Source organism: Platalea leucorodia (genome assembly GCF_965183815.1).
Source record: "Platalea leucorodia genome assembly, chromosome: 5".
NCBI lineage: Eukaryota > Metazoa > Chordata > Aves > Pelecaniformes > Threskiornithidae > Platalea > Platalea leucorodia.
In genome coordinates this window covers 62,637,877-62,662,724 of record NC_138827.1, presented here as the reverse complement: position 1 = coordinate 62,662,724, position 24,848 = coordinate 62,637,877, and the positions used below count along the sequence as shown (strand labels likewise).

The window sequence follows — 24,848 nt, the reverse complement described above, 5'->3', positions numbered from 1 at the left end:
TCTGAACTAAAATGTTAAGAGATGGTGAAGCTTATATCCATGAGGCTATGTGTTCATAATAAGAAAAAAACATTAGATAATGAATGTAGCTACAGATTTATTCTAATGTAGATGAACTTGGACCATTGGGTAGAAATATGAGCTCCCATGAAAAAGAGAGTGATGCTCTACCCGTCATATCAGCTTCTTTTTTGTGGAAAAAGAACATCTAAATAAAATGTTCCCCTTTCTGACCAAAAGATAGCTTGTATACAAGACAGTCTTGCTAAAATTATATCTCAGCTGGAAGGAAAGATGAGTTTATTTAATGTAGCAGTTGTAGGTTCTTAGAAATATCAGTCAGTCAGTTACCAGAGTCGTAAATTAAATCTTGAGAGCCAGAGCTTGCTCATCAGTACGCAATGATATGGAAGTGGCAAGGAGAGAGACAGACAACCGCATCAGGTCTAGGTGTTTATGTTCTTGATGGAAAAGTACAAATCATTTCCTTCCCTTCTGCTGCTGTCATGGTCCATCACTTTAGTCCATTTTCACCTTGCTAAGGGATTCTGAATGGGCCTCCCTGCTTTGGCACCTAATTAATCTCTCACAAGCCTCTTCTCGCAGCCTGTCTGCCTGGGATGGTCCATATCTTATGTCAGTGACTCACAAACAAAATATTCTTTTTTCCTTTACTTGGCTTCCTTTTCCTGTGTTCTTTCACCCCAAGCCCCCTCAAGCAGGTTGAAGATGTTGTTCTCCCCCTGCCTTTGAAAAGGACATACATCCATCCTGTTATTACAGGAAAATATCCCCTTTTCGCCTAGTGGAACACTGTCACACTATGGTATATAAAAAGTTGTCTATGTTTTCAAAACTATTAAGTGCCCACAAAAATACACAGCAGGATTTCGCTTGTCAGAAACTGTTCGGCAACTCAAAGTCCTTACAGTGTAACAGGCAAGCAGGAAATCATTGGTCACTTTTAAAAAATGGCATATGTATACACAAGTAAAAGTATATGATCTGAGGTGAAAAAGGCATGTACTGTGGTGTGAAACGTTACCATGAGACTGTGAAACAAATAATTATTTTATTGAAGTTATTTTATTGTCGTATGTCAAGTGATCATGAGTATCAGATACCTTGTGCACCGAGCTCTAACAGCCACAATACTTTGCCTACTTTAAAATGAGTCCTTGTGATAAAATAACACATGTAGTCTATATAACAGATAATACTGAATAGTATAATGTATTATCTGTAATAGAAAAACATAGATTCTGTAAAATGATACCAGTGGAATCTCATATTCCTTTGAAATACATTTCCTGGATAATATTTCTGCTCAGAAACAACTTATCTCCCTTCTACTATCCCTTCTGTGGGGACAGGCTTGGTGTTCAGCTCCGCGCAGCATATGCATTTCAGTCTGGGAAATGGAAAGGCATTAGAACAGGTCTGAGAAGCCACTTTGTTAGTTCAGTGATCAGGGGTAGTGTCCATCTAAACCCTTTAGCTCTACTGGCCTGTGTCTGATCTGCAGATACTGATCTTTTGTGCTGTTGATACAAAACGTGCAAGAGCTCCAAGAGTCTTCTGGTGACATACAGGCAGGAAGAAAAGAAAAAAAAAAATCATATCTTTAATTCTCCCTGCTGACAGCTTCCTTAATAAATATTGTAAGAAATTTCTCAGTTAAGAGCCACCCAGTAATCTAATTTGCAAGCCCAATGATATATTCAGCAGCCAGCTCAGGGGAGGTGTGTTTCGACTGTCAGAATCACATGAGCAGGGAATAAAATTCTGAGCTCTCACTGAAAGCTGTAATAATTTATGATGAGTTGTTGGCTTTTATTTTTTCATACTATTTTTGACTCAGCTGAGCAAAGAGGATAGAACTGCTACTGACTTTACATTGATTAGGTTTTTCCATAGTATGGTCACCTACTTGTATGTTTTCACAGGATATAACAATACAAACACTGCAAATTCGTGCAGTTTCATGTATATCTAAAGAAATCATAGACTGAAACCCATATCAGCATGGGCGACTCTTGTACACAGCCATAATGAGTGGTGAATGCCGGTTCATTTCAATTGTCCCCCCTCTTGACATGCTCGTGTAGGAGTTAAGCCTTTGCCGTTCTGTTCAGTTTGAATAATCCCAGATTTGTTTGTCACCTTCGGTGTTGTCCTGGTGAGGCATCCTTGGGCTCTTCCTTCTCTTCTCCTGGACTCCACTTTAAGGAACATGCTTCTCTGGTGTGCACACAGAAAACAAAACAGAAGCCAAAAACTTTTATAAGGTCATAGCTATACAGCTGGCTTCAGGCTGTTTTGTGAGAGAACCGATTCTCTACAGCAGTGTCATAGTGTTTGTGTCTCTATTCCTTGCAATGGGAAAAGCTTCCCGTCTTGTATTCCATCTGTATAGGATTCATACCCTGAACTGAGAAGGATCAATAGTGTTGTCTCAGAAATTTACTCATTAAAAGATAAGAAAACAAAACAAAAAGATAAGAAAGCAAAACAAAAACCTCTAGGGTATTACCTCATAGCTGATCAGCTGGGAGAAGGTGGGATAGTTGGAAGTCTTCAGCCTTGAAAGAACTTCCAGAACCATGTCACAGAGGAATTCCATCTGACCTGTGGTCAGTTCATGGTAACGACCTCGATGCTCGGGGTTCATCTCTCTTTGCTCACATCTGCTTTAAGAACTTACAGCTTATAATGGCTACTGGTGGGGCTCATCCATAGTAAGAGACTTCTTCAGAGAAAAGGCCTCTTGCGTGTCCACAGTGACAAGACTTTACCCTCAGTGAAGATCTCCCAGACTTCACTTAGTGTCTATAAGTCTTGACCTTGGGAAGAAAGTTGGGCTGCCAGCACTCACTGGCTTTCTTCAACGTGCATGTTGACATGGTGCTATAGATTTCTTGGACCCTTTGTAAGCAAGAAGGAATAAGATATGAATTCCTGAATTCAAGCAAAAAGTGATGGAATGTATGGTGTGAGAAAAATGAAAGCCAGTGTAAAATCAAAATAGAAAGTAAGGGTGATGTGACAATAGAATATTCACTAACACAGCTGTTATCTTCTGACCAAAAATACCACCATATAACATTTCCTTGAGATCTGAAATGACTGAGTCCTCACAGTGCAACAAATGGACATGCACTGAGATTACTGAATGAACAGGTAGACTTAATGAGGTGGTGGTGGGTTTAGCAACTGATGGTCTGGGTCTGGAAGACTTCATTGCTGCACACTGTGCTGTATCAGTTCAATAGACAGAGCAGCTGAAGGTCAATTTTTTCAGGTTTCTTTTGTAAGTGCTGGCATGTGCTTTAAGTTCCGTACAAAGGAAATTGAGGAAAATGCCATAGGGAAAACACAAGCTGCACAGAAGTCTCATGTATTTATTCTTCTTCTAGAAGGGATCCCACCCCCACCCCCAGAACTCACTGCTGATATCTCATGGAATATGTATTATTTTCTCCATAATGTTTCACTGTAGGTAGTGTCAGAAACTCTGCATCTCTTCCTTTATTCTTCTTTATCTTCATTCTTTGGTGTAGGTATAAATGGATTTAGTACATTGGAGAGTGTATTTGTCCCTGCTGCTTTGCAGACCAAATATGTAAATCCTGTTCAAGTAGAATATGAGAACAAGGCAAGAAGAATTTTTTTCTCTTTCATCAGAAAATTCAATAATTATTGCTGCTGTTGTGGTATTTCTCATGGAGCAACTCTTGAAATTCTCAAGTTGTTACTGCAGTTGCTATTACGGTCACTTTGCATTTCTCAAACAGTGTAAAGATACAAGATTCCAGCCCAGAATAGAGAAGGTCGTATTCAAGGAAGGGATTTGAGAGGAAGGAGGCAAAGAGCTATTGCTGTGTATTAATAGGTATTGTCATCAGAGCTATACAAACATAGAATCAGAAAAACTGACATGAAAATGACAGCGGAGTATTTGAGATGCTCATTAGGCAATTTCTATTTATGGATCATAGAAACAGACTGAATAGAAGGTCATTTAATAATAATCCTGGGCATAAAGCACAACAAGTTAAAATGAAGCCAGTCAAGACTCATTATTCTTAAATGCATTGATTTGTAAGAATATTTGATATCCAAATATGAATAATTCAAAAAGAGAAAAAAATGTTGAAATACAAGCAAAAGTGAAAAACTCAGTGGAAAAATAGATTTCTGCTTTGTTTTGTTTTCAATAAATCCTGCAAGGAACTTTATCTTGCAAATGTCTCGGTAATCTCCTATTCATAGCAAATTAACAGAATTATAAGTTTTTCTTCGATAAACTTATGGAAAAAGTCCGCTCAATTTTAATTCACCAGCACTGCTTTTCAGCTTTGGGTAATTTTGCTAAGATAGGAAAGACCTTTTGTGAAAAGAAAACATTGTATATGGCATTTTGTTGTGTATTTATTCTGTTGAATTGTTTCCCTATTCAGTGGGAAATCTTGCAGATTTTAGATACGTGCCCACATTGAAGCATCACTTTAAGTGGTGAAATCACTGTGAAGATGCTATCTCCCTCTAAATACTGAATGATATTAAATGTTCCCTCCAGAAAGAAGATAAATGATTTTCTCCCATTAATTTGGAACAGAATATTTTCTCACCTCTGTGAGATCAATTAGCATTAAGGAGTACATTTAAGATAACTTTAATGAAACATGAAAATCATACTCCAGTTTGTTTTCTCATAAATTAGATCCATATTATTAATCACATCTTGCTCTTCAATCATTAACTTCAGTCAGCTCTTTATTATTAAAGATAATGGATGCAGAGAACTGTAAGTCAAAGTGGTGCAAGTTGAATGGACAATGAGCTCTGGATTTGGGGCAGAATGGAACATAAATCTTTGTAATTACTAAGCTGAGGCTGTAATGCAGCCTTCAGACTTCTGAAACTCGACATTACTCCCCACCCCAGGATAACATAGGGTCAGATCTAGTGGTTCCGAAAAATCTACAGCACATTGACTGTAATTTTAAAACTAAGGTATATGTTGTCTATAGGGAAATGAGAAGACAGAAGGATGAATAGTATTTAGATGATTATGGCTCTTGCCAAATATTCTGGGAGAAAATACGGAGTTGGTGTTGGATTTGCATGGGAACCATCCTCATACCATGCCAGACTCCCAGTAGATAAGATGTATGAGACTGAGGCTGCAGTTCATTGGTAGGAATTTCTTGCCAGTAAAGCTGATGGCTCTCGTGCCAAGATAAACTGCAGAATTTATTTTTCTTTATGCCAGTTTCATAGAAAGACAAGCATATTCTGGCTTTTCACCAGAATATTTTCTCACTGACACATCAGAGTGAGCATCTCTGCTCATGAATTGCAAAGTGTGTCCAATGATAAATGTGAGAGGTGCAAAAGAACGTGAGACCCTGAGAGTACAAGTTCACCTGCCTGGGTTAGTTCTTCTCATGGTAAGCAGTCTGCCACTCACCTGGATCTCCCACGTTCTGATGAGTAATTTCTTGGGGCTAGTCAGATTTGTCTGAATCTTTGCTCTTTCTCAGACAGATAAAATGCCAAATATTTATACACTTAAATAATTAAATAGAGGAAAAAAGGGTACTCACATTTTTCATTCTACATGTTTGAAACTTATTGATTTAGTAACTATCTCATCTGCTTTCTGATTTTTGAAATGTCAGGTTCTATAACTGGATATTTCATTTTTTTAAAAGTTGTGCAGTGACTGTCATTTAGAAATCAGCGTTCAGTAGTAATGCCCTAAGGAATGTTTCCAACAGATTTGGGAAGATGTGTGTGTACTTAACTGGACAGTCCCATTCACATCAGCGATACTATTCTTCCAAATGGAGTTCAGCACATGCACAGCTCTGTAAAAAGTTAGATTCATACAATGCTCTGTTTTTCTATTTGATTTTGTGAAATACTAAGCATTGAGATATTGTTTGGTAATTGTTGTCCATTTTGGTCTCTACTGATCACTGATATTCAAGTGCTTGTAGATTAATTTTTTAATTTTCCAGGATATATTCCTGACTTTATGCAATGTTGCCTAGTGATTTAAGATGAGCCCTATTTTTCTGCATTCCTTTTGCAGGAGACTGCTGGCATATAACAGAAATGAAAGGATCCCATTCCCACCCCACTATCAAACTAACATCCCTGACATCCAGACAGGAAGGCATGAAGCATGTCAGCTTTTTACTATTTGGGTTAAAGATGACTTAAATAGGGGTAAGACAGCACAGCAGAACAGGGACCAGGTGCAAGTTTTAGCTCTGTGCATCAATTTTTATCCTTGACAGTAATTTGTGGGCTGAACAGCACAATCAAAAGTCAGAAGCTCTGAGGTAGTATGGTCTTTGATGAATAATGCAGGCACCAGTCTCAGAGGAAAAAGTTAAAAAGAGAATGAGATTGTCCAAAATCCTGCCTTAACAGCAGCAAATAGCTCCCAGTAATGATAACTCATTCTCATCGAGCCAGAACCTGGCCGTGGCCATCATACTCCTCAAAGACTGCTGTAAAGTTCCCCCTGCCCCAAAGCGAGGGAGGGGAGTGGGAATCCAGGCAGAGCCTCCTTTCAGGCTTGTGCAGGGGTATCTCCTCATGGGTGTGAAGAAATTGGTTCTCTCTTAGCTCCTGGAAATGGTTCATGAGTGTGGTACAGCCACACTTTATATAGTAGGGCAGGCTGGACTTTTAGGGCCACATTACACTCAGAGAAAGACATTAGGAAAAAGTAGTTGGTGAAAAGAGAGGCGGCTGGGTGTTCCTTTAGGGCAGGGTTTTTTTCTTTAAATGCCACATTGGATAAAAAAGAGTCTTATGTATAGCCCTTTTTAAAGCGTTATTTCCTAATAAATTGAGGCTTCTGTACTCGTGATGTCTACTTATCATTTTCTGCTGATGGCTTTTGAATGTTAGCCAAGATTTGGCAGAGTTTAAGTTTCCATGTAATTAGGTCTCTGGGCAACAGCAGGGAAACCCAAATGAATGCCCCATCTGGTAGGAGAAGTGGCAGTGGGTGCTCAGCCCTGCTGTCCTGTGGTCCACAGCAACCCCGCCACCCTCGTTCTACGGAGCGGTTACAGGTGGCGGTGGTAAGATACTGCCCGGGCCTTCTTCTTTCTTGGCTTTTCATGATCTACCTCACAGGCTTTTAGATCCTGAAATGATCTGTCTGTGAGTTCAAAGAAATAGCAAGAGTAAATCCCCTAGAATTTGAGGCGGTGTAATTTGCATTTTTGCAGTCTTGTAAAAGGCATCCGATTTAAGGCATACAGATCATTTAAGGACAGTGGCTATTTAAAAGGGCTTTTCACACTGTGTCCTACCAGAGAATAAATACGTACACCAGTTTTTGAGCTCTCTGCTAAGTTTGCCGGCTGCGGTGGCATTTTAATGATGAGGGCTTAGCTGCTTATGTGTTTCATATGGATGTAGAATAATTACAACGATGCTGATCTAAGCTCCAGTCTTGCAGTTTTTTCCTTCACAATACAGCCCATCTTCCCCCGCTGTGGGATGCCTGTGGCACGGGACAACCCTGCTGTGGCTCCTGTTGCAACTGGATTGTGCCTGAAAGCTAGTTAACTCATACTTGATTAAAGTCAGTGGAATTGTTCCAAACTAGTAATTCCATTAGATGATAACCTTTTTCTTTCTTCTGATGAAATTATCTTTTGGACCACTTATTTTTCAGTGTTGATTTTGTTGGAATTTAGTAATTTTCAATTCAGTAATTCCCTAAAATAACCTGTTCTGTTTTCGTTTCTTCCAGTGAAATATAAAATATCTTTTAGACTGCTTGGTTTTCAACTTGGATTTTGTCAGAACTTTTTTGTCAGTAGCTTTAAAGTCTGTGGGAACACCTAGATCTTTGTAGGGATGCTGCCTATCTGTGGTGGGGGCTTTTATGCCTGTGCTTATTTAGAATGGCCATTCACAAGGCAAATTCAGGAAAAATGTCAGAGTATTTAAGGATCAGGCATATGAGACAGGCACAGAGCAGCCAAAGGGAGTTATTTTGAAAGCCGATCTGGTTGTCTTTACATTTTTTGGCCTAGTCCGGTTGATTTATCCCCAAGTAAACACCTTAGACACAAAATTATCAGTCAGAATATCCTCAGGGTATTGGATTTGTCAGTTTTATTTGAACCCTTTTGAACTCCTGAGGAATGAATTCAAGAGCTGAGTGGATAGACAGGATGGGTCGTTTAAAAAAAATCTTTGACAGGCAGTTTATGGTTCAAGTCAATCCTCTTCAAAAGTAGGTCAAAGATTGAAGTCGTCAGTATGGGAGATGAGGAGTTCTTCCACGCTAACTTTGAATCTCTTAGTGTAATTGAATTATTTTGCTGTAAATAAGGGACATGCAAGGATAAGTCCGGTTCCTGGCATGAAGTGTAACAAATTTTGTGTTCCTGATTCTGTTCTACGTATTTGTAAATAATGGGTTCATATTTTAAAACTCCCTGTCTTAATATGAAAAGGAATTTATGTGTCACGGTATAATACAAAATCAAGAACAAATAGCTCTGAATACAGATTATGTTTTCTCCAAGAAGTAATATCACGAAAGACAAAAGTAAAACTTGAAGAGGTTTATGTTAAATCTGTTTGGGATGCTTTCCTAGAGACTTAGTGCCAATTTTTTCAAAACCTAAAACATGGCTGAGGAACTATGTTTTAATTTCTTTCTAACCTTGAAAAATAATTGGGGGAAAAAAAAATAGGCATCTTGATATGCTCACTGTCATTTTTTGAAACACTACATTCTGACTTTCCTCCAAAACAACTTCTGTGGAAAAAGGCAGATTAAAAAAAAAAAAAAAAATTAAATAATGAACATATAACTCTGCAATTTGGATCAGTTGACCTAAATGCAAGCAAGAAAGTATCTTATGTTGATGTTTTGCTGTGGTGGTTTTTTTTTTCTTCCTTCAAGACAGGAAAAGCATTACCCTTCAAACTGTATTTGGCTGTTGTCCCAAGAATAACCCTCAGACTGAAACTATGACAGGTCTTTCATTTGCCCTGCCATTACTGACTTGTCCCTCCTTTTTCTTGCCTCCCTGACTTTACTCCCAAATCAAATGATTAAACCTGAAGTTTAACAAACTCTATAATCAGTTGATCTCATGGGCTTTTTTCCCTGTTAAACTAGGTTTAAATTAGACTCTAAACATTTTAGATCAGACAAGTTACCTTGTTCTGCAAAGCTCCAGGTGAATTAGTGGCTCTTAAGAGGGTATAATTATTGTTTTATTAAGCTGTTCCTGTTCATTGACATGCCTGGGCCTGTCCACTGGATGTCAGAGTCCTTTTGCCAGTGGGAAGGCAGCCCCCGTTAACACGTTATCTTCCTCTGCCTTGTCTGCCCAATGTATAAAAGCTACATTCTTGCTTCATTTCAAGGAGAAGTCTTTGAGAAGACAAGACAGTTCTGTATGTTAAAGCTTAATATCCAGCTTGACTCCTAATTCATGTAAAATGTATAAATGGCTTTATCTTGCCAGTGATACAGTTATTTAGTTAAACTAACAGCTTTTCATCATGGTGTTCAAAGTCATTTAAGCTGCTGCTAGAGAAGAGAGCAACAGGGTCCCGGGCAGCCTGTTGCTTCCATTCATGCACAGTCGTGGTTTCCCCCAGGACTCTGCCTGAGATTCCTCCTGTAGCTAGAAGTGCCATTGCGCCCTTCAGGCAAGGCTTCTTGTAGTGCAGCCTGGCCTGGTTTTAATTTGCTGTGTATATTTGAGCAAGTCTTGGTGCCTTTCCCATGGTCAGAGTGGTCCCCTGATCCTTCCCTGGCATGCTATAGGTGTACCTGCCTTTGAAGTCCTGTTTGCTGCCAAGCTCACAAAGCTCCCGGCACACCTGATTGCCTGCCTGCCTCCCTCCCTCCTAGCAGGTCACTGCGGCCACCCTTCCCCTCTGCAAGCTTTTGTGCCTTTCACCAACACTCCTGTTCTGTTCAAGGCTCTCTTTCATCCATGTGCTGTGTTTCCCTCGCATTCCCCAGGATGGTCGCCCCTAGTCTAATGATGGGTGATGGGGAGGGGCTTTTGACTGTGTGTCTCCGTGCACTAATTTCTATTTACTCATGCCTTACCAGCTAGGGGGTTGCTTCTGGGCAAGGCATTTTGGAGTCCTGTAGTCATGTGAAGCACATGCCTGTAATTAAAAATGAGGGACATCCGTATTCCAGGCAGCAGGCCATGCAATGCACAGCTCCACTGACAGCTCCCGGTGATGTATCGCTGATGCTGATGTGTTGTAAACTTGCAAGGGCAGGCAGAGAGGCAACGGTGGAACAGAGCAGAGTATTAATTCACTACTGATTGAATCAGATTTCATCAATTGTAAAATTAGAGTGGACCAGTTTTCAGTTGCCGCCGCTGGTTATCTTAGAATATTAGTAGTAATTAGAGAGCTATAAATAGATAAATTTAAAATATTTGAAGTTCTAGCCAGGGGAAAAGTCTGACTATAGATTTCAGTAAGCACTTAGATAGCATGGCTCCTGGCGTGCCGTCCAGGGAGTGGGTTCTGTCAGAGTGTGCAGTGTAATGGCATTTGGCTGTGTCACTGATTATTTAGAAATGAAGTGAGAGAAGCAGGCTGTATTCCTGACTGGGCAGCAAATAGATTGACCTGAATCTGAACTTCTTACCAGCTGCCTGTGTATATCTGTAATGTGTGTGCATGATATATTGCAGTAAGTATGAATTTAATTTTTATGTCACCAGTGTCACTTTGAAACAAAATGGGAGTAAAGTTCTTTCAAAGGCTTTGGGAAAGGCCTGGCTGCAGAATAACATTTGCATTGACTTCTTGGTCCTAAAACTCTAATTAAATTATTGATTATGAAGCTGGCTGCTTTCTTAATAGTTCCTAATGTAACAATTAAAGCAAAGTAAGTAATTAAAAATGAAAAGATCGGTCCACAAGTACAGTCTTCAAAAGGTCATTTTCAGCTTAATCGCTTTTTTGAAAGAGGCAAGAATAAAACAAATGAGTCATTAGTAAAAAAGCAATTTAGTGTGTGTATGTGTGTAATAATGTTCCTACCAGGTTACCACTGGCCATACAATACCTAAATTAATTTTAAAAAATCAGCTAAATTTATTTACTTGATATTACATTAACACCTCTGGGTTAGAGGTGTTAATGTGTTAACACACACTGGGAAGACCCAGACCAGGCTTCCATTGTGTGAAGAGCGGTAGAAAGTACATAGCCTTAGCATGCTTCTCCTCTGGACAGCTGATAACCAAGGCAGAAGCCAGAAGCTTCAGCCAAAGAGAGCACAAAATTTCAGTGAAATCATTACGTTATTATTTAACATCATAAACAATGCTTTGTACTACACAGGCCATTTATTATCAACTTTTTTATAAGCATGAGAAGTAAAAGGAAATTTTTAGAGGTCAGTCAAGTTGGCCCATGGATATTTATAGGTGTGAAAGGCAGCAGGGAGGAAAGCACAAAGGTGTTTGCCAGAAAATTTTCAAAAGACCACTTAACGCTGTTGCCTTTGACAGAGCAGAAGTGAGAGGTGACACTGGAGGATTTAAGAACTGATAGAAAGTTTGGAATCTACAAGCAAAAAATAGTCACTCATAAGCAAGGTGCACAGCCAGGCACTGGTCGCCTTCCCCTGAATGGAGAACTACTGAGTTTCGTAGCGATTGTATTCCATACTGCGAGCTCTTCACAAGGCGCTCATAATGTTGTGTGAAGTAAAATCAGTCACAGCTGTTGCATCATCTCTGAAATTTAGCCATCATGTCCTGACGAGCCAGGGAAGGAAACACATTTGAGATGAAAGCTCTATTACAAATACTTTACCCTCTGCCACAGATCTTTCGGTATAAAATGTCTAGCTCACATATCACTGCAAAAGTAGCTAATTGGTGCGATAGTTCATAGCTATGAAGACAGCCTGTTCTGGAGCCTGTTATAAATGTAGTTCAGTATCACCATGCTGCTTGCACACGCAAGCTAATGGGAAACTAAGCCAAACTTTGAAGCATGGATGTGGAAATTTTCTTAGCAAACACCTGGCATATTCAGCACCTCCTGTGCCTGTAGAACACGTGTATTCCTGCGCACAGGGAAATTCATTACACCATGGGAGACAGAATTCAGATAAGCATGTACATCAAAGAAATACACGTCAGGGGTATCTGGAAGTCATCTAATATAGTGAGCTTTATAGACATTTGGGGAACTGGCTCCCATGAATAGTTACTGTGCACAGCAACTGTAAACACTTTCTCTAGATAGTAATTGTCATGCTTGCTGCAGTTAGATTCTACTTCAACACATTTGCTCAGAACCAAATCCTACTCTTGATGAGGCAGTGGGGGGAAACATTACTATGCAGTTCAGGTTGTATGAGAGGTAGATAAATCTGTTAATCTGTTAAGTTAAAGGCATTGCATCTTAAATGCTCTTTTTCCTTTCCACAATGAATTGTGGAATCTTCTTTCCTCGCATATTAATTGAGGAAAGCAGATTATAGATGTGAACTTTTTATGAAAGGTCCTCTTAGCGGATCAGCGTGTCCACCTCTCCACCTGCACGCCTACAATGCCCTGCCATGTTATGCTGAAGAAAAGGAGTGGGTAGTTTGTTATCTTTCCTTTTATCTGGATTCCCCACGAGCTGTTTTTATGTGCTACTAAGTACAGAGCTGCTGTTCTGTCAAGTTGAAGTAAGGCATCTGGACACACTTGTCTACACAGAATATGCTATGATGGCTTTTTACTTTTCAAATTCAAAGATTACACTAGACTCTCTGTTCCAAGCATGAGCTGTTGCATATCAAACCATGTATTCCACTGTCCCTTCACAGACATAGCTGTAAGAACTTAAGTTTCAGAAGTCTGATGACATGGTGACTGTGGCTACGCATTCTCAAAATGTTCTATTAAAAAGAAACCAAACCCCAAACCTTACAAATCAATTTCCTTTCTCCTAACAATAACGTTGTGAAGTAAGTAACATATTTTCAATAAATAGCTTTCCAGTTTGGTAAATGCTGAATCAAAATGGTGGTGGTGAATCAATCTGTTGCTTTGTATAGATTACTCCCTTCTAACCGCTACTGCTTGTGTATAGATTTATTCCCATTCTGGTTCCCCACAGCCTCAGTGAGTGGCTTCTTTAGACTGCCTATTCACACATCCTTGTCGTAGTAGCAAAAGAGATACTGTCTGGGAAACGGCTTGAACTGAAAAACAGGCAGGCCTTTGGGATGACTTCAGCTGTGTGTTCAAAAAACTGGAATTTCTGAGCTTGCAAGATATTTGCTTAAAAAATGTTTTCTTGCTGCTGCAAGAAAGCTTAAGTAGTCAATTTTAAATGTCATCTGCAATAATAGTTGAGGGTCCTAGTTTTGAAGGAAAAGCTGTAGGCTGTCAAATGGGGTTTGAGTAGGATGCCCCATGCAGCGTCGATGGATAGGGAAAGTTTGCAGTGGCAATTCATATTTCAAACATTTCCCATATTTTTGTAGTAACACATTTAATGTACAGAGAACTGCTAGGCAGACACAGGTTTAAAACAGTTTTATGCTCTGATACCCCCAAGGCAACAGCACGGAGAGGTGTTGTTCACATTTTATGATCCAAGGCCAAAATCCAAGTCTTTGATTATAATTGAATTCAGCTTCCACATTTATAAGCATGATAAATAGTTGAGGACATTTTATGTTAAGAGGCGGCATGGTTGGTCTAATACGAAACTGATAGGAAATTTGGGAGATGATGCTTCTCTTCCTCACGCAGCCAGGAATTTGCTTATGAGTAGCAGGCATATCACTTCACCTCTTTTCCATCTACCCTTTCATCCTTTCTTGTTGATGTAGGCTGCAGCATCGGGCGTGAAAAAAACACATTAAAAAGTAAGAGCCTTGCCATCTCACAGTGTGCTGTACTAATAATCTAAAGACGATTCAGTTGAAGTCGTAAAATACAAACATATTCAGTTCTCTCTTTCTGGAATCTTTTTCTCCACTCATGCCTTTTGGGTTATTCTGTAGAAAGGATTAAATTGATGGAAATGAGAGAGAGACCTGGTTGCTAAAATGGTGCAGGTGGAATGAAAAATTGTTGTCCTGAGAAGGAGCTTCAGGTGTTGTACATTACTGGTGTGGACGTGGGGAGACATTAGCATGGGCTATTGGAGAGGAGAAGCAATGAGGCAGCGCCTAATTTGTGTTGTACAGTTCTATTTAAAATTGCTCCCGTAGACTACCCTGATGGGATTTCATATTGCCTATAGAAATAGGAGTGCATGTTCTTTTGTTGTCTTTCAGAGGAGGTAATGTGATGGCATTGTAATCGTGAAATTGTCCAAACTAGTAGTGACTCGCTTTGTGAGAACTGGCTGTGCTGGTACCCTGAGAACCCCAAGTCTCCCAACTCTGCAGCAATGAATACAAGGCAGTGCTAATTACATGCTGTGATGTACCTGAAGCAACTAAAAGAGATCTGTCTCCTTCACCGTGCTGGTCTGGTCTTCCCTAACAACAGGACGGTATTCCAATCAGTGGTGTGAATTGCTGCCATTCTAGTTAACAGCCAGGTTTTCTTGCATTGTAACATTTGCCCAGGCTCTTTGTTTGGTGGCAAGCTCCTCCTCAGGGTGCTGTGGGATCCCTTACAGAATTGCCTCTGTGTGTTTTCTCCTCCTGTGTTTGATGGTATATCTCATTTGTTTTGTTAGAACAATTAGGCATACCTCAAGGATGCACATTTATCAAAGCAGTCAGCGCACAGTTCCTCATCCCTACCATAAATCCCAGTCACACACACTATCGCATGCCAAATCCAGTCGTGAGTGCACTAATCCCTTCACAAATGCTATGTTTGGATGCTTTGTGTCCCGCTTTCCTGGCAGGCTGAGCTCCTTCAGCTTCTTTTCAGGAGCGCAATCTCGGAGCCCCTTTTGATTGTGAGGTGATTTCAGAGCTAGGACAGGAAAACAAGCTTCAGCAGCAGTGGTATTGTCTCTCAAGTTCAGATTTCTGGCAATCGTTTGCTGCAGCACTACTAAAATTAATTGTTTCAGGACCTAAAGTGTCCTGGCACCAACACAGGAGGAACAAAACGCTGCCAATAAGGTACCACCAGTTGATCCCCTGAGAACTGACTGTTCCTGCATCACTCAGCGTGGTTTTTAGGACAGAAAGGATTTACCGGTAACTACTGGTTTTATAGGTTATTTAGCTTTTCATTTTCTCTAAAAATAAATATGTAATTATTGCATTCTTGTTTTTCCTCTTTTGTGGCTCAAGCCCAGCTTCTCTGCCTCCAAGTAGGTTTCGGGCCAGTGTTTTGCAAATGATAGTATTTTACATGCCAGTCCCTTACTCAGCTGATTGTTTCTTTCCCCCCTTTCTCTCTCTTCAAAAACGTTTTATAGAGAAGCAATAATCTTTCAAAAAGAAGACATTTATCACGCACAGATTGGAAACACTGGGACAAAACTGATAGGCAAGATGCAAAATTTAGCAATGTGACAAAGCCTTTGTACGTAATCTTCCCCTGTTGGTGACTAGAATAAGTACCAATGGTCCAATTTTCCACTGTGAACAAGCTCAGCTCAGCATGGGAAAGGAGGTACTCAGTAATGTATGCTGATGTGACTGTGCCACAGTCCTTTTACTGAAATCTCTCCTGTTTTGTATTAGGTTTGTGCAAAAGCAACAAAGAGTTGCTTTAGCAAGAAGCCACAGAAGAGCGGGAGTGGCCAGGACTAAAGTAAGGCCAGGTGGGACCCTCCACACATTGCACTCCCAAGATCGACCCCAATCCTGCTGCCAAACCCGGCCTGCTTTCCAGCCCCATCCAGTAATGGCATGCGACTGGTTTTGCTAGTTGAGATGGAACCCTAGGCAGTTGAGGCTGGGACTCAGTGCTTTTTGGAAATGCAGGTAGCATGTCCACCTGTCTCAGAGCCTGTGCCTTGGGAAGTATGCAACCTCTTGACAAATGCCCTTGTGTTAACTCTACTTGCCATTTATTTTGAATTTTATCTTTACAATTGTGACAATTACAGACTTCTGTAATTTTTCTTTTGTTTTCCTTCTGGGTTTAGCGAAAACTTGCATACAGTCACACAGTTTATATTTTAACCATGATCCTAACCGTGTTGATCCTGGCCATTGTGCTCTCTCCTTTGGTTAAGTAAGAAATGGAGAGACCTGCCCTCGCTGGCTCTGCAGCACTTGGGAGACCTCATGAACATGCTTTGTCAGGCAAGTTCTCCCACCAACCCCCAAATCGTCTCTGTGGCTCTCCTGCAGTGCCACCATCCCAGAGAAGGGCTATGGGATAACTTAAAGTCAGATGTTTTCACATAAGAAACTTGGGGCCCAAGTATCTTACTTTGCACAGTTAGTGTGTTAATAGGATTCAGTCATATTTGTAATGAGTATAATTTGAATTGCAAAAAATGTCAAGTTCATAGAAAATAGGATAGGAAATGCAAGATACTTTGAGGAAAAAAAAAGAAAAAAACGCACAGTTTTATTCTAGGAAAAACTGTGCAACATATATGAATAATTTTGGTTTAGGGGCGGGTTTTTTTGTGAATTTCGTTCCTTCTAAAATCTTTCCAAATCTGGAAAACAGATTTTGCAAGATCTACTGTGGGTTTGCATAGTATTCCCATTTTTGGTTCCCTTTTAATCATGTTATTAAAAATCAGCCCTTTGTCAGTTCCTCTTTGAATAATGCAGAGCCTAATGTCTCACATTCCCCCCTGCCACCGACAGCAGCAGACATGACCCATGATGATGAAGTTCAGCCGGATTCAATTGAGCATAGGCAGGGAGAGGGCTGACATTCCCCCATGGGGACTGCCTTTCCCGGGCTGGCTGAGGACACCCCACAGCTGATCAGCCTTAAGGGCACGCGTGCACTCCTCTCCAGTGCAGCCTTTCTGAGACCTGACATCAGGGCACATAACATCTTTGGAGCTTGAGGGCTTTATTTTAGAAGAATACTTGCCCTACTTTAAATAGAGCAGCTTTGCTGTGGCTAAGACTGATTTTTTTTTTCTTTGTGACATTCTTTTTTTACTACTTTTGGTGTTTTTTTTGTTTTAAAACCAGAAAATACTCCATCTCTGGAGGAAAAATGCGCATATTGTTATCAAGATTTTATTTTTAATTTTGATCCTAGTGTTTCCAGTAGAGTGTGACTTGCTATAAATGAAAGTTGAACAATTGTTGAACACATACCTGCAAGTTAAAAAGTGTGTGTCTACGAGTGCGGGGGGAGTATGTGTGCACACATTTTTCTAGATATATTTTGGTCTCTCAGAAACCTTAATTAGTAGTCAAGAGTAAATAGTTGTATTAAACCTAAAATGGTGAATATGTTATTATTCGCCACTGCATAATAACTAAAAACCCAGTAAATAGTGGCTACTAGTGTTCAAAAATGGCTTGGTTTTGTGATGACAGCCCATAACTGCCTGCTGTTTGACTTAGATGTACTGCTTTTGAAAAGTTTGGTTATTAAATTAATGAAGCAACTTATATTACTTACTAGTCTCACTCAGCATTAGCAAGTGGATTGCATTTCCTAATTAGCATGTAAAGAAATGGATAATAACGCTTTTCCCTAAAAATATGTATTGCCAATTTTCACACCTTTATTCCAAATTTTCTCATTTTTAACCTGCCAAAATGAAATAAATGTCTGTTGAGGGTATGAAAAAAGTAATTACTTTCCTTCTCCTTTAACTTCCTCTTAATTAACTTTTAATGTATGCTGTTACTCAGGGAGCATCCCTTAATACTAAATGTATCTAAAACAGAAAAGACAGAGATTTAAATGATTTAGACAAACATCTGCCTAACATAGAGGCATAAAAATTACAGATTCAGAAAAACAGTGGCTTACCGCCAGCATTCGCAGACAAAAAAAACCCCAAAATTGTTTTCTTTTTCTATAAATCTTCTTCCCTTGTGTATATGAACTTAGAGGAAATGAGCGAGCCTTCAGGTGCAGGTAACATGGATTGCAAATAGTGTCTAATAATATAAGCTTTCTGAATATCACCAAATTGCTCTATAAGCATCACCAAATTATCAGAGATTTTGAAGGAGGACATGTTCTTTCTAGTGTAAAATTCAATGTTTTGGCTTGTTCTAGAGCAGCCTTCTTCTTCTTAAATTAAGACAAGAAACGGAAAAAGAGTTGCAGTTTCTATCCATAGTTTCTGCCTACCTGACTATGTAATGCTAATCCATACTGGTATTAAATAATTCTGTTTAGATAAATTGGTTCTGTCTTTAGCGATTTAAAACAATCTTCTAAAGTAATGTGCAGTAAGAATGTATTAAAATAATTGCCTGCTGTGTATTTTGAGCAATATTCAACTGTCAGAAAGAAATATTTTGTCAAAATATCAAGATTTCCAATATTTGAATCAATAAAGTAAACACAATTATTGCTGTATATAGTTTTCCAAATAATGATAGAGGTTAAGGATGTGTTACAAACCTAAACACAAAATCTCTCTTAACATTGTTTGAAAATTATCTGATGAAAGAGAATTTAATCATAAATGCCGATTGACCCAAATATTTCTGTGGAAACATCTTTATTTTACAAGCTTCTCTTATATGCTAGGCAGTGTCCCAGTGAAAATTTTCTTCATCCCCTGGGAGGGAGCCAGGGGGGTTTCAGCACCCCCAAAAGAGCTTCTGAGGTGGGCAGAGCCCAGACCTTGGAGTCTGCAGTCCTGGCGTGGGCTGCGCAGAAGAGCTGCTCTGCTGCTGAAGACCTGGGGAGCCCAAGTATGTCTGACCAGAATTGATGCTGTCAAAAAATTTATCATAAATAGAAATTTGGATCCCTGTATCCTGTATTAGATGCATAAAATGAGTCATGCAGGCTTTTTTTTTTTTTTCCTTTTCACTTCTTGACTTCAGCATAATACTGTGCAACTGGAGATACACCAAAATGGAACAAACATAAGTAGAAAACACATCCTTCAACATCTCACTGTGTTTCTCAAGAGTTTGAATGAGGTGTGAAGGGACGCAGCCTTCATTTCTTTAGCAAGACACATCAAATCTCGGCTTCACTCTTTGCTGTGTAAGCCATGCTGTTTTCATGGCACACTCATACCCCACTGGAAAGCGTTTCCTCTGCAGTATTTAGCCCACTGCTTTGTGCTCTTGTGTTATTACAAAAACGCTACTCTCTGGCTCTGGTAGTTCATCTGATGGTAGAACATGACTGACTTGAACTGAGTTGTGTAGCCTGCCTTACAGTAGTGGTGTCATAGCTCAGAAGTGTCACTTGAGGTAGCAGGTGTACTTGAAAATTCATAGTGGATGTTTCACGCAGGGAAAATGCTGGTTCTGAGAAAGGCGTATCCAAGTTTTCTACCCTAGTTTTGGATCTCTGAACAACAACAAAGTGGCATCCTTCCTGGGAGGAAGTGGCTCTTTAATAATAGAACACATTTCTGAGATTTTGGAAAAAACTTCCTACCTGGATTAGGATGAAAAGTCAATAGTTTGAAAGCTTTCTGTGTATCAATACGGGGATAAAAATCTCTGTTGTTTTGACTCAGTAAGCCAAAGCTTTTTAAAAGGTGATTTTCAACATCTCTGATATTTATTTTACCAAATGCATGTCAGTTAATTTATTTAAACGGCCCTGTATCTTGATCAGGTTTGTTGTTTAAAAAGTCTTTATTTCCCCCCAACAAACGTATTGTCAATACCTACCTGACTTGTTCCAGTTGACAACACTTCTGTTGGTAAGAGGACATGAATTAAGACATGAAAGAACGCATAAAAGCGAGTAAAATCAGACCTGTGTGCTGCGTGTTCAGGACTGTTCTCGCGTGAAAGCTCTGGAATAACTGTATATTCTGATTTCTTCTGGCTGGATTGGACTCCACCCATGGTCTACCTTAGAAAATTAATGCACTGAGGAGAAGTGGCAGTGGCAGCCGTGGCTTCAGTGCTGAGCGGTGTGGGTGTACCCTGACGTGTGGGGAGCTTTCTCTGGATGTTTTATGTTGCGGCTGAGGGGCTACAATCATCTTTTGCCAGACTCTCTGTTACCTTCTCTCCTCATTGCGTGGATCCTGCCATACTAAACCCGACATACTGCTGTGAGCAAAAGCAGTCAGAATGATATATGAGATGGCTTCGAGACAATAAAAATTAGGTAGACCTTGCTCCATTCTCTGTCAGCATTACTGTCCCATATTTTGAGAAGAGGGATCTGGGTGTGAAAGGAAGGGAAGGCAACAGCGTAGAGTAGGAAGATCATGTTTTACTTCCATATCGGGTAACTATGGATGTGTAGGTTAGCAGTGAGAAAAATGATAGAAGGATAAAATCAAGTATAAATGAGAAATATGTACTAAAAAAGATGGAAGTAAAAGCAGTGAAAGAAGAGAAAGCAGTGGTGTCAGCAGGAAAAGAGGGCATAAAAGAGCTTAAGGGAAGGAAACAGCAAACAAAAAATTAGGGCATATTATATATTTTTGGTATCTGTTTTCTGCTTGTGTAAGGGACGAGTCCCTGTAATGTGAGCCCAGACCATGCCCCGAGAGAAGCTTCTACCAAATAAAAGGCTCTATAATAGTGATTGATTTGTAATCTCTAGTGTCATTGCCCTCACTTCCCCCTAAAGCCATCTGGAGGCTGTCTGTAGACAGCCCATTGAAAAGTATGAATTGCAGCAAAGAAATTCTGCCTGGCAAAAAGAGGGATTGGCAATCAATTCCCTTCCTGCCAGGCAAGGCTGCTTTTCTCCCTTCGCATTTGCTGCCTGGTATCCTATCTGCAAAATGCCGTCAAGAGATGGTACCCGGGGAGGAGCACAACGATACCAGGGATTACAAATCAATCTATCCCACTGTTGCTGGAGCCTGCCGTTGAATGCTGAAGACAGACAACACATCTTTCGTTCGATAATTTAGTTGTTTTTAAGGATGAACAAAAATTTGTGTGACTTTTCAAGATTCACGGCTGTCTCTGGGCCGGTGGTGCCCAGGGGGTTGATGTCCAGCTGAAGAGTGCGTTAGTGGTGGTAGTGCAGCCTGGCTGCCCAGGGCGTCTGCTTGGGGGAGAGTGGTGGGACAGGCGTGCTCCTGTGCAACTGCAGAACTCATTCTGTTCAAACCCTGTGTCTTCCTTTGTTTTCTCTCTTTTTTTGTGTGTCCAAGGAGCTGGGCAGGCAGCGTTTCGAGAAGAAATGTGTGCTGTCTGATTAGAAGTATGAACAGAGAAGGCTGGGACCTGTTCGTAATGAGGAAAGGAAGTACTGGCTGTTTCGCAGCAGTAGTATCCTCAGGCAACAGAGCAAGGTTGCGGGAGGAGGAGAAAACAGCCCCAAACTGAAAACCCAGAGAACAGCTTTGGGGCAAAGTGCCAGAGCACTCATAGCAAAGAGGCAGCACGTTCCCAGGTGTGAGCTCGTCCCTCCTCTTGAGGCCAAGGTGCCAGGCGAGGGCCTTCAGCAGCTGAGGAGGAGGAGGTTAAGGTATTGGGTAGGAGCACTGTCCTTGCACCCTGGTATGGCTCTCTGAGGTGGGATGCGGGCATTTAGCAGATGCCATGTAGCTGCACCATACATGCTGCCCTGGCCCGGGGCAGAGAGGGTGCAGGGAAGCACGGCCACACGTCACAGCGACGGGCTGCAGGGGCTGGGGTGGGCATGTCCCACTGCCACACAACTCGGGCAAGGCCCTCTCAGCATTCCTGCTAGGGATACAAAAGGAATAAATAAAAATGTAAAGGGGGAATTACTAAAACTGTCCCTTGATAACTAAATGGTTGATCATAAATTGGAGTGTCTATGCAAATGAAGTAAATAATTAAAAACTCCAAGAACAGCACTGACTAGGTGGTTGATGGCTGGCAATTATAAAAGCTGAATTTTTAATACGCATACATCTAAGAAGCCAGTAAAAATTAGCTCCTAGACTAATGGACTTGCCTTTCTTCCAAGGCAGAATTTTAATGAGAGCATTATTTATAGCAGAGCCCAAGAACGAGCGTTTTCTTGCTTAGTCTCATTTCTTCTTTGCTGACACTTTATTCATTAACCTCTGAACTTCTTTAGAGAAGAATAATACTCTACACAGAGGAGGGCAAAGATCACCTTGACCCCTTGAAATTAGTCATGGGTCATATATTGTTAAGAGAGTTACTTCTTCCAACAAATAATGTTTATAAAACCTTGTTGGTGATATGTCCTCATTTCACGCTGGTTTCTGAGTCATTTATTTGCAGTTCAGTTCACTGAAGAGAAAATGAACATAACGTGATATTTCATAGTGCAATGCTTCTTGTGCCATCTTGTCTTGTACAGTGGGTAGATATACATCCCGATGAGACCTGAGAGGCTATTCCGGCCATATATTCTTACTGTGGATAAGAGGCGCTCCACGTGTGGCTTGAAGACATGCAAGGGCATGAATTTATTTTTGAGCTCAGACACTAGCTCTGCCATGTCATTGCAGTGACCCTGCTGTACAGCAGCACGGCTCGCACAAAGGGCACAGCCCTGCCGCATCAGGGATCGCAAACCCGGGCCAGCCTGTGCTGCTGTGGAGCCTCCGCTGGCTGGAGGGGGAGCCCAGGGCATCCTGCTTCCTGCTAATTCCCTGCAGGGAATCAGGGTGAGAAGGACACAAGCCCGGCAGAGCTAGCTGCAAACAAAACCAAAGTGCTTTGGTTGAGATTTTAAAATTTCATTTGAAAATTTGCTGAAATGGAATGCAAATTACAGGTCATTTGCATTTAAAGCGCTTCATGTGTTTTCCTTTTGAGCTTCTTTTTGTTAAATGCATATTTTTTTCTAAATTTAAAAGAAAAATATTCTTTCTTGTCTTGCTCTCGATAATCAGGAAAGATTTGGCTTAAAGTCAGAAATTACAAAACCAATAAAATTAATGAAAGAGCTGTACTTCTCAGATCTAGGAATAACTACTTACACTGTCCCTGGTGATGAAGGAGACAGGAAAGGAGAATAAGCAAAAAAGAAAGCAGTGTTTTATATTTGTTGGGGCTTTATAATCAAATCACACTGAAAGCATTTTTAAAAAAAAAATAAAATGGCAGTCATTTCTCATTTAAAAAAAAATATAATGGTGTCTTCTGAACAGACAAACTTTTAGTTGTATTCAAAATCATGTGGTTGAAAATTTTGACCTGCAAAACATATGTAATAGGCCAAGAGTCATACTGAGTGCTCACTGTACCTGAGAAATTGAATGAAATTTTGTTTTGCCCTGCTCTGCTTAAACATAATGTCAGGATTCCTCCCGCAGCTTTCAGCCATGTTTGCCGGCGTACTTCCTTTTCTCCACATTGTAAAACGGGCACCAATTCCATTCTTATTGGAGAGTAAGACTTCAACAGAGGCTCAATCTGTTCCAGGGTGTAAAACGCTGTGTAAGTAGTACTTTTTATTTATGACAGTTCTTATAACAATGCTCTTGAAATTTGTATGTTCAAATGATTGAACACTGAGAAGATCACTACATAAGAATTATCATTTAATTTGGTAGATGCCTGAACATTGTTATGGAGCAGGATTGTTGATGTGTGTGTCTAATGCAGGTAATTTTTTTTTTAATTAATTTTTAAAACTCTTTGGTTTTTGACAGTAATATCTGCTTTCTGAGATATATCTATATATCTTAGGAAGTTATCAGATCTGTGTCCGACTCAGGTACTCTTTCATCTTGCTGAGTGCACATGACAGCACTCAGAGACATAGGAGGGAGTTTGGGAATGTTTTTAACTTTCCATCGCTGGAGCTGCAGGCAGGTTTGAGACACTAAGGCCAAGTCTTGGAGCAGGATACAAAAGTGAATGGACATTTGTATGCATGAGACCACACAATGTGTCAAACATAAAATGTATTTCATATATTTTTAATATGGATAGCAAGTTTAGACTTGAGAACATGAAATAATATTTATGGACAGCATAACCACCTGTTCCATAAGAGAATCTTCCTCAGAAGTAGCTGGTTTTGTGTGCGACTGGATGGGAAGCTGGAGCAGGTATACTGGAGCACAGCACTTCCCAAGGCCTGGGAGGTTTCAGCTGGGGTAGAAAGGACTGTCTCTTGTCCAAGGTTAGTAAATAGCGTGGAGGTGAGCTGGAAAATGACTGTGAACCCTCAGCTGTGAAGTAGCGGCTCAAGTATTGTCTTGGTCATTTCACTTTCCTTTGCTGTCAGTTTGCTGTCTGTATGAAGCGCATCAGCGCTGTTGACTTCTCCTTGTAGGAAAACGTCCGCTGGGCAAAACCAGCCAACGCAGCATTGCAGCGCCACAGTAAAGGACTGAATGCTCTGGACTTCTGAAGTACTCCTCCGTTCTTTCCTTCCCTGTCCTAGTCCTGGTGGTGTGGCTCAGTGGTGTAACTCTGTGTACTGTGTCTGAACACGAAACTTCTCCACTAAGCCTCCTAGACGTGCCCTAGTTTGCATTTATTTTCCAGTCTTTCTTCCCTGCTCTTGGGTTTGCAGGTATTTCCTGAAAATGTACTTGTTTCACTCGTTAGACAACGTTCCACTGAGATTCAAGCTTCCCCAGGCTCTCTGAAAATCCCGGCCATTTTATCTAATGAAGAATAAGCAGGAAAGTGTCAACATTTTTCATTACAGTCAATAGAGAGCTTTAGAAAACTAAACTTTGTAGGTGCTCCCTTCCATATATGGTTAGTTCAAATTCCCGTGGTTTCCTCAGGTTCAGATATTCACCCAGAAATGATAGCAGCTCCCACAGTCGTTATTAGTCTGTGGAGAAACCCCGTGCCTTTGCGCACAGCT

General features: G+C 40.5%; 1 protein-coding gene across 1 annotated transcript in view; it reads left to right on the top strand.

Moving 5' to 3' along the window:
• The window catches only part of SPAG16 (sperm associated antigen 16), a gene marked incomplete at both ends in the record, with an annotated part of 412,526 nt that overhangs the window by 252,254 nt on the left and 135,424 nt on the right, over positions 1 to 24,848 (top strand).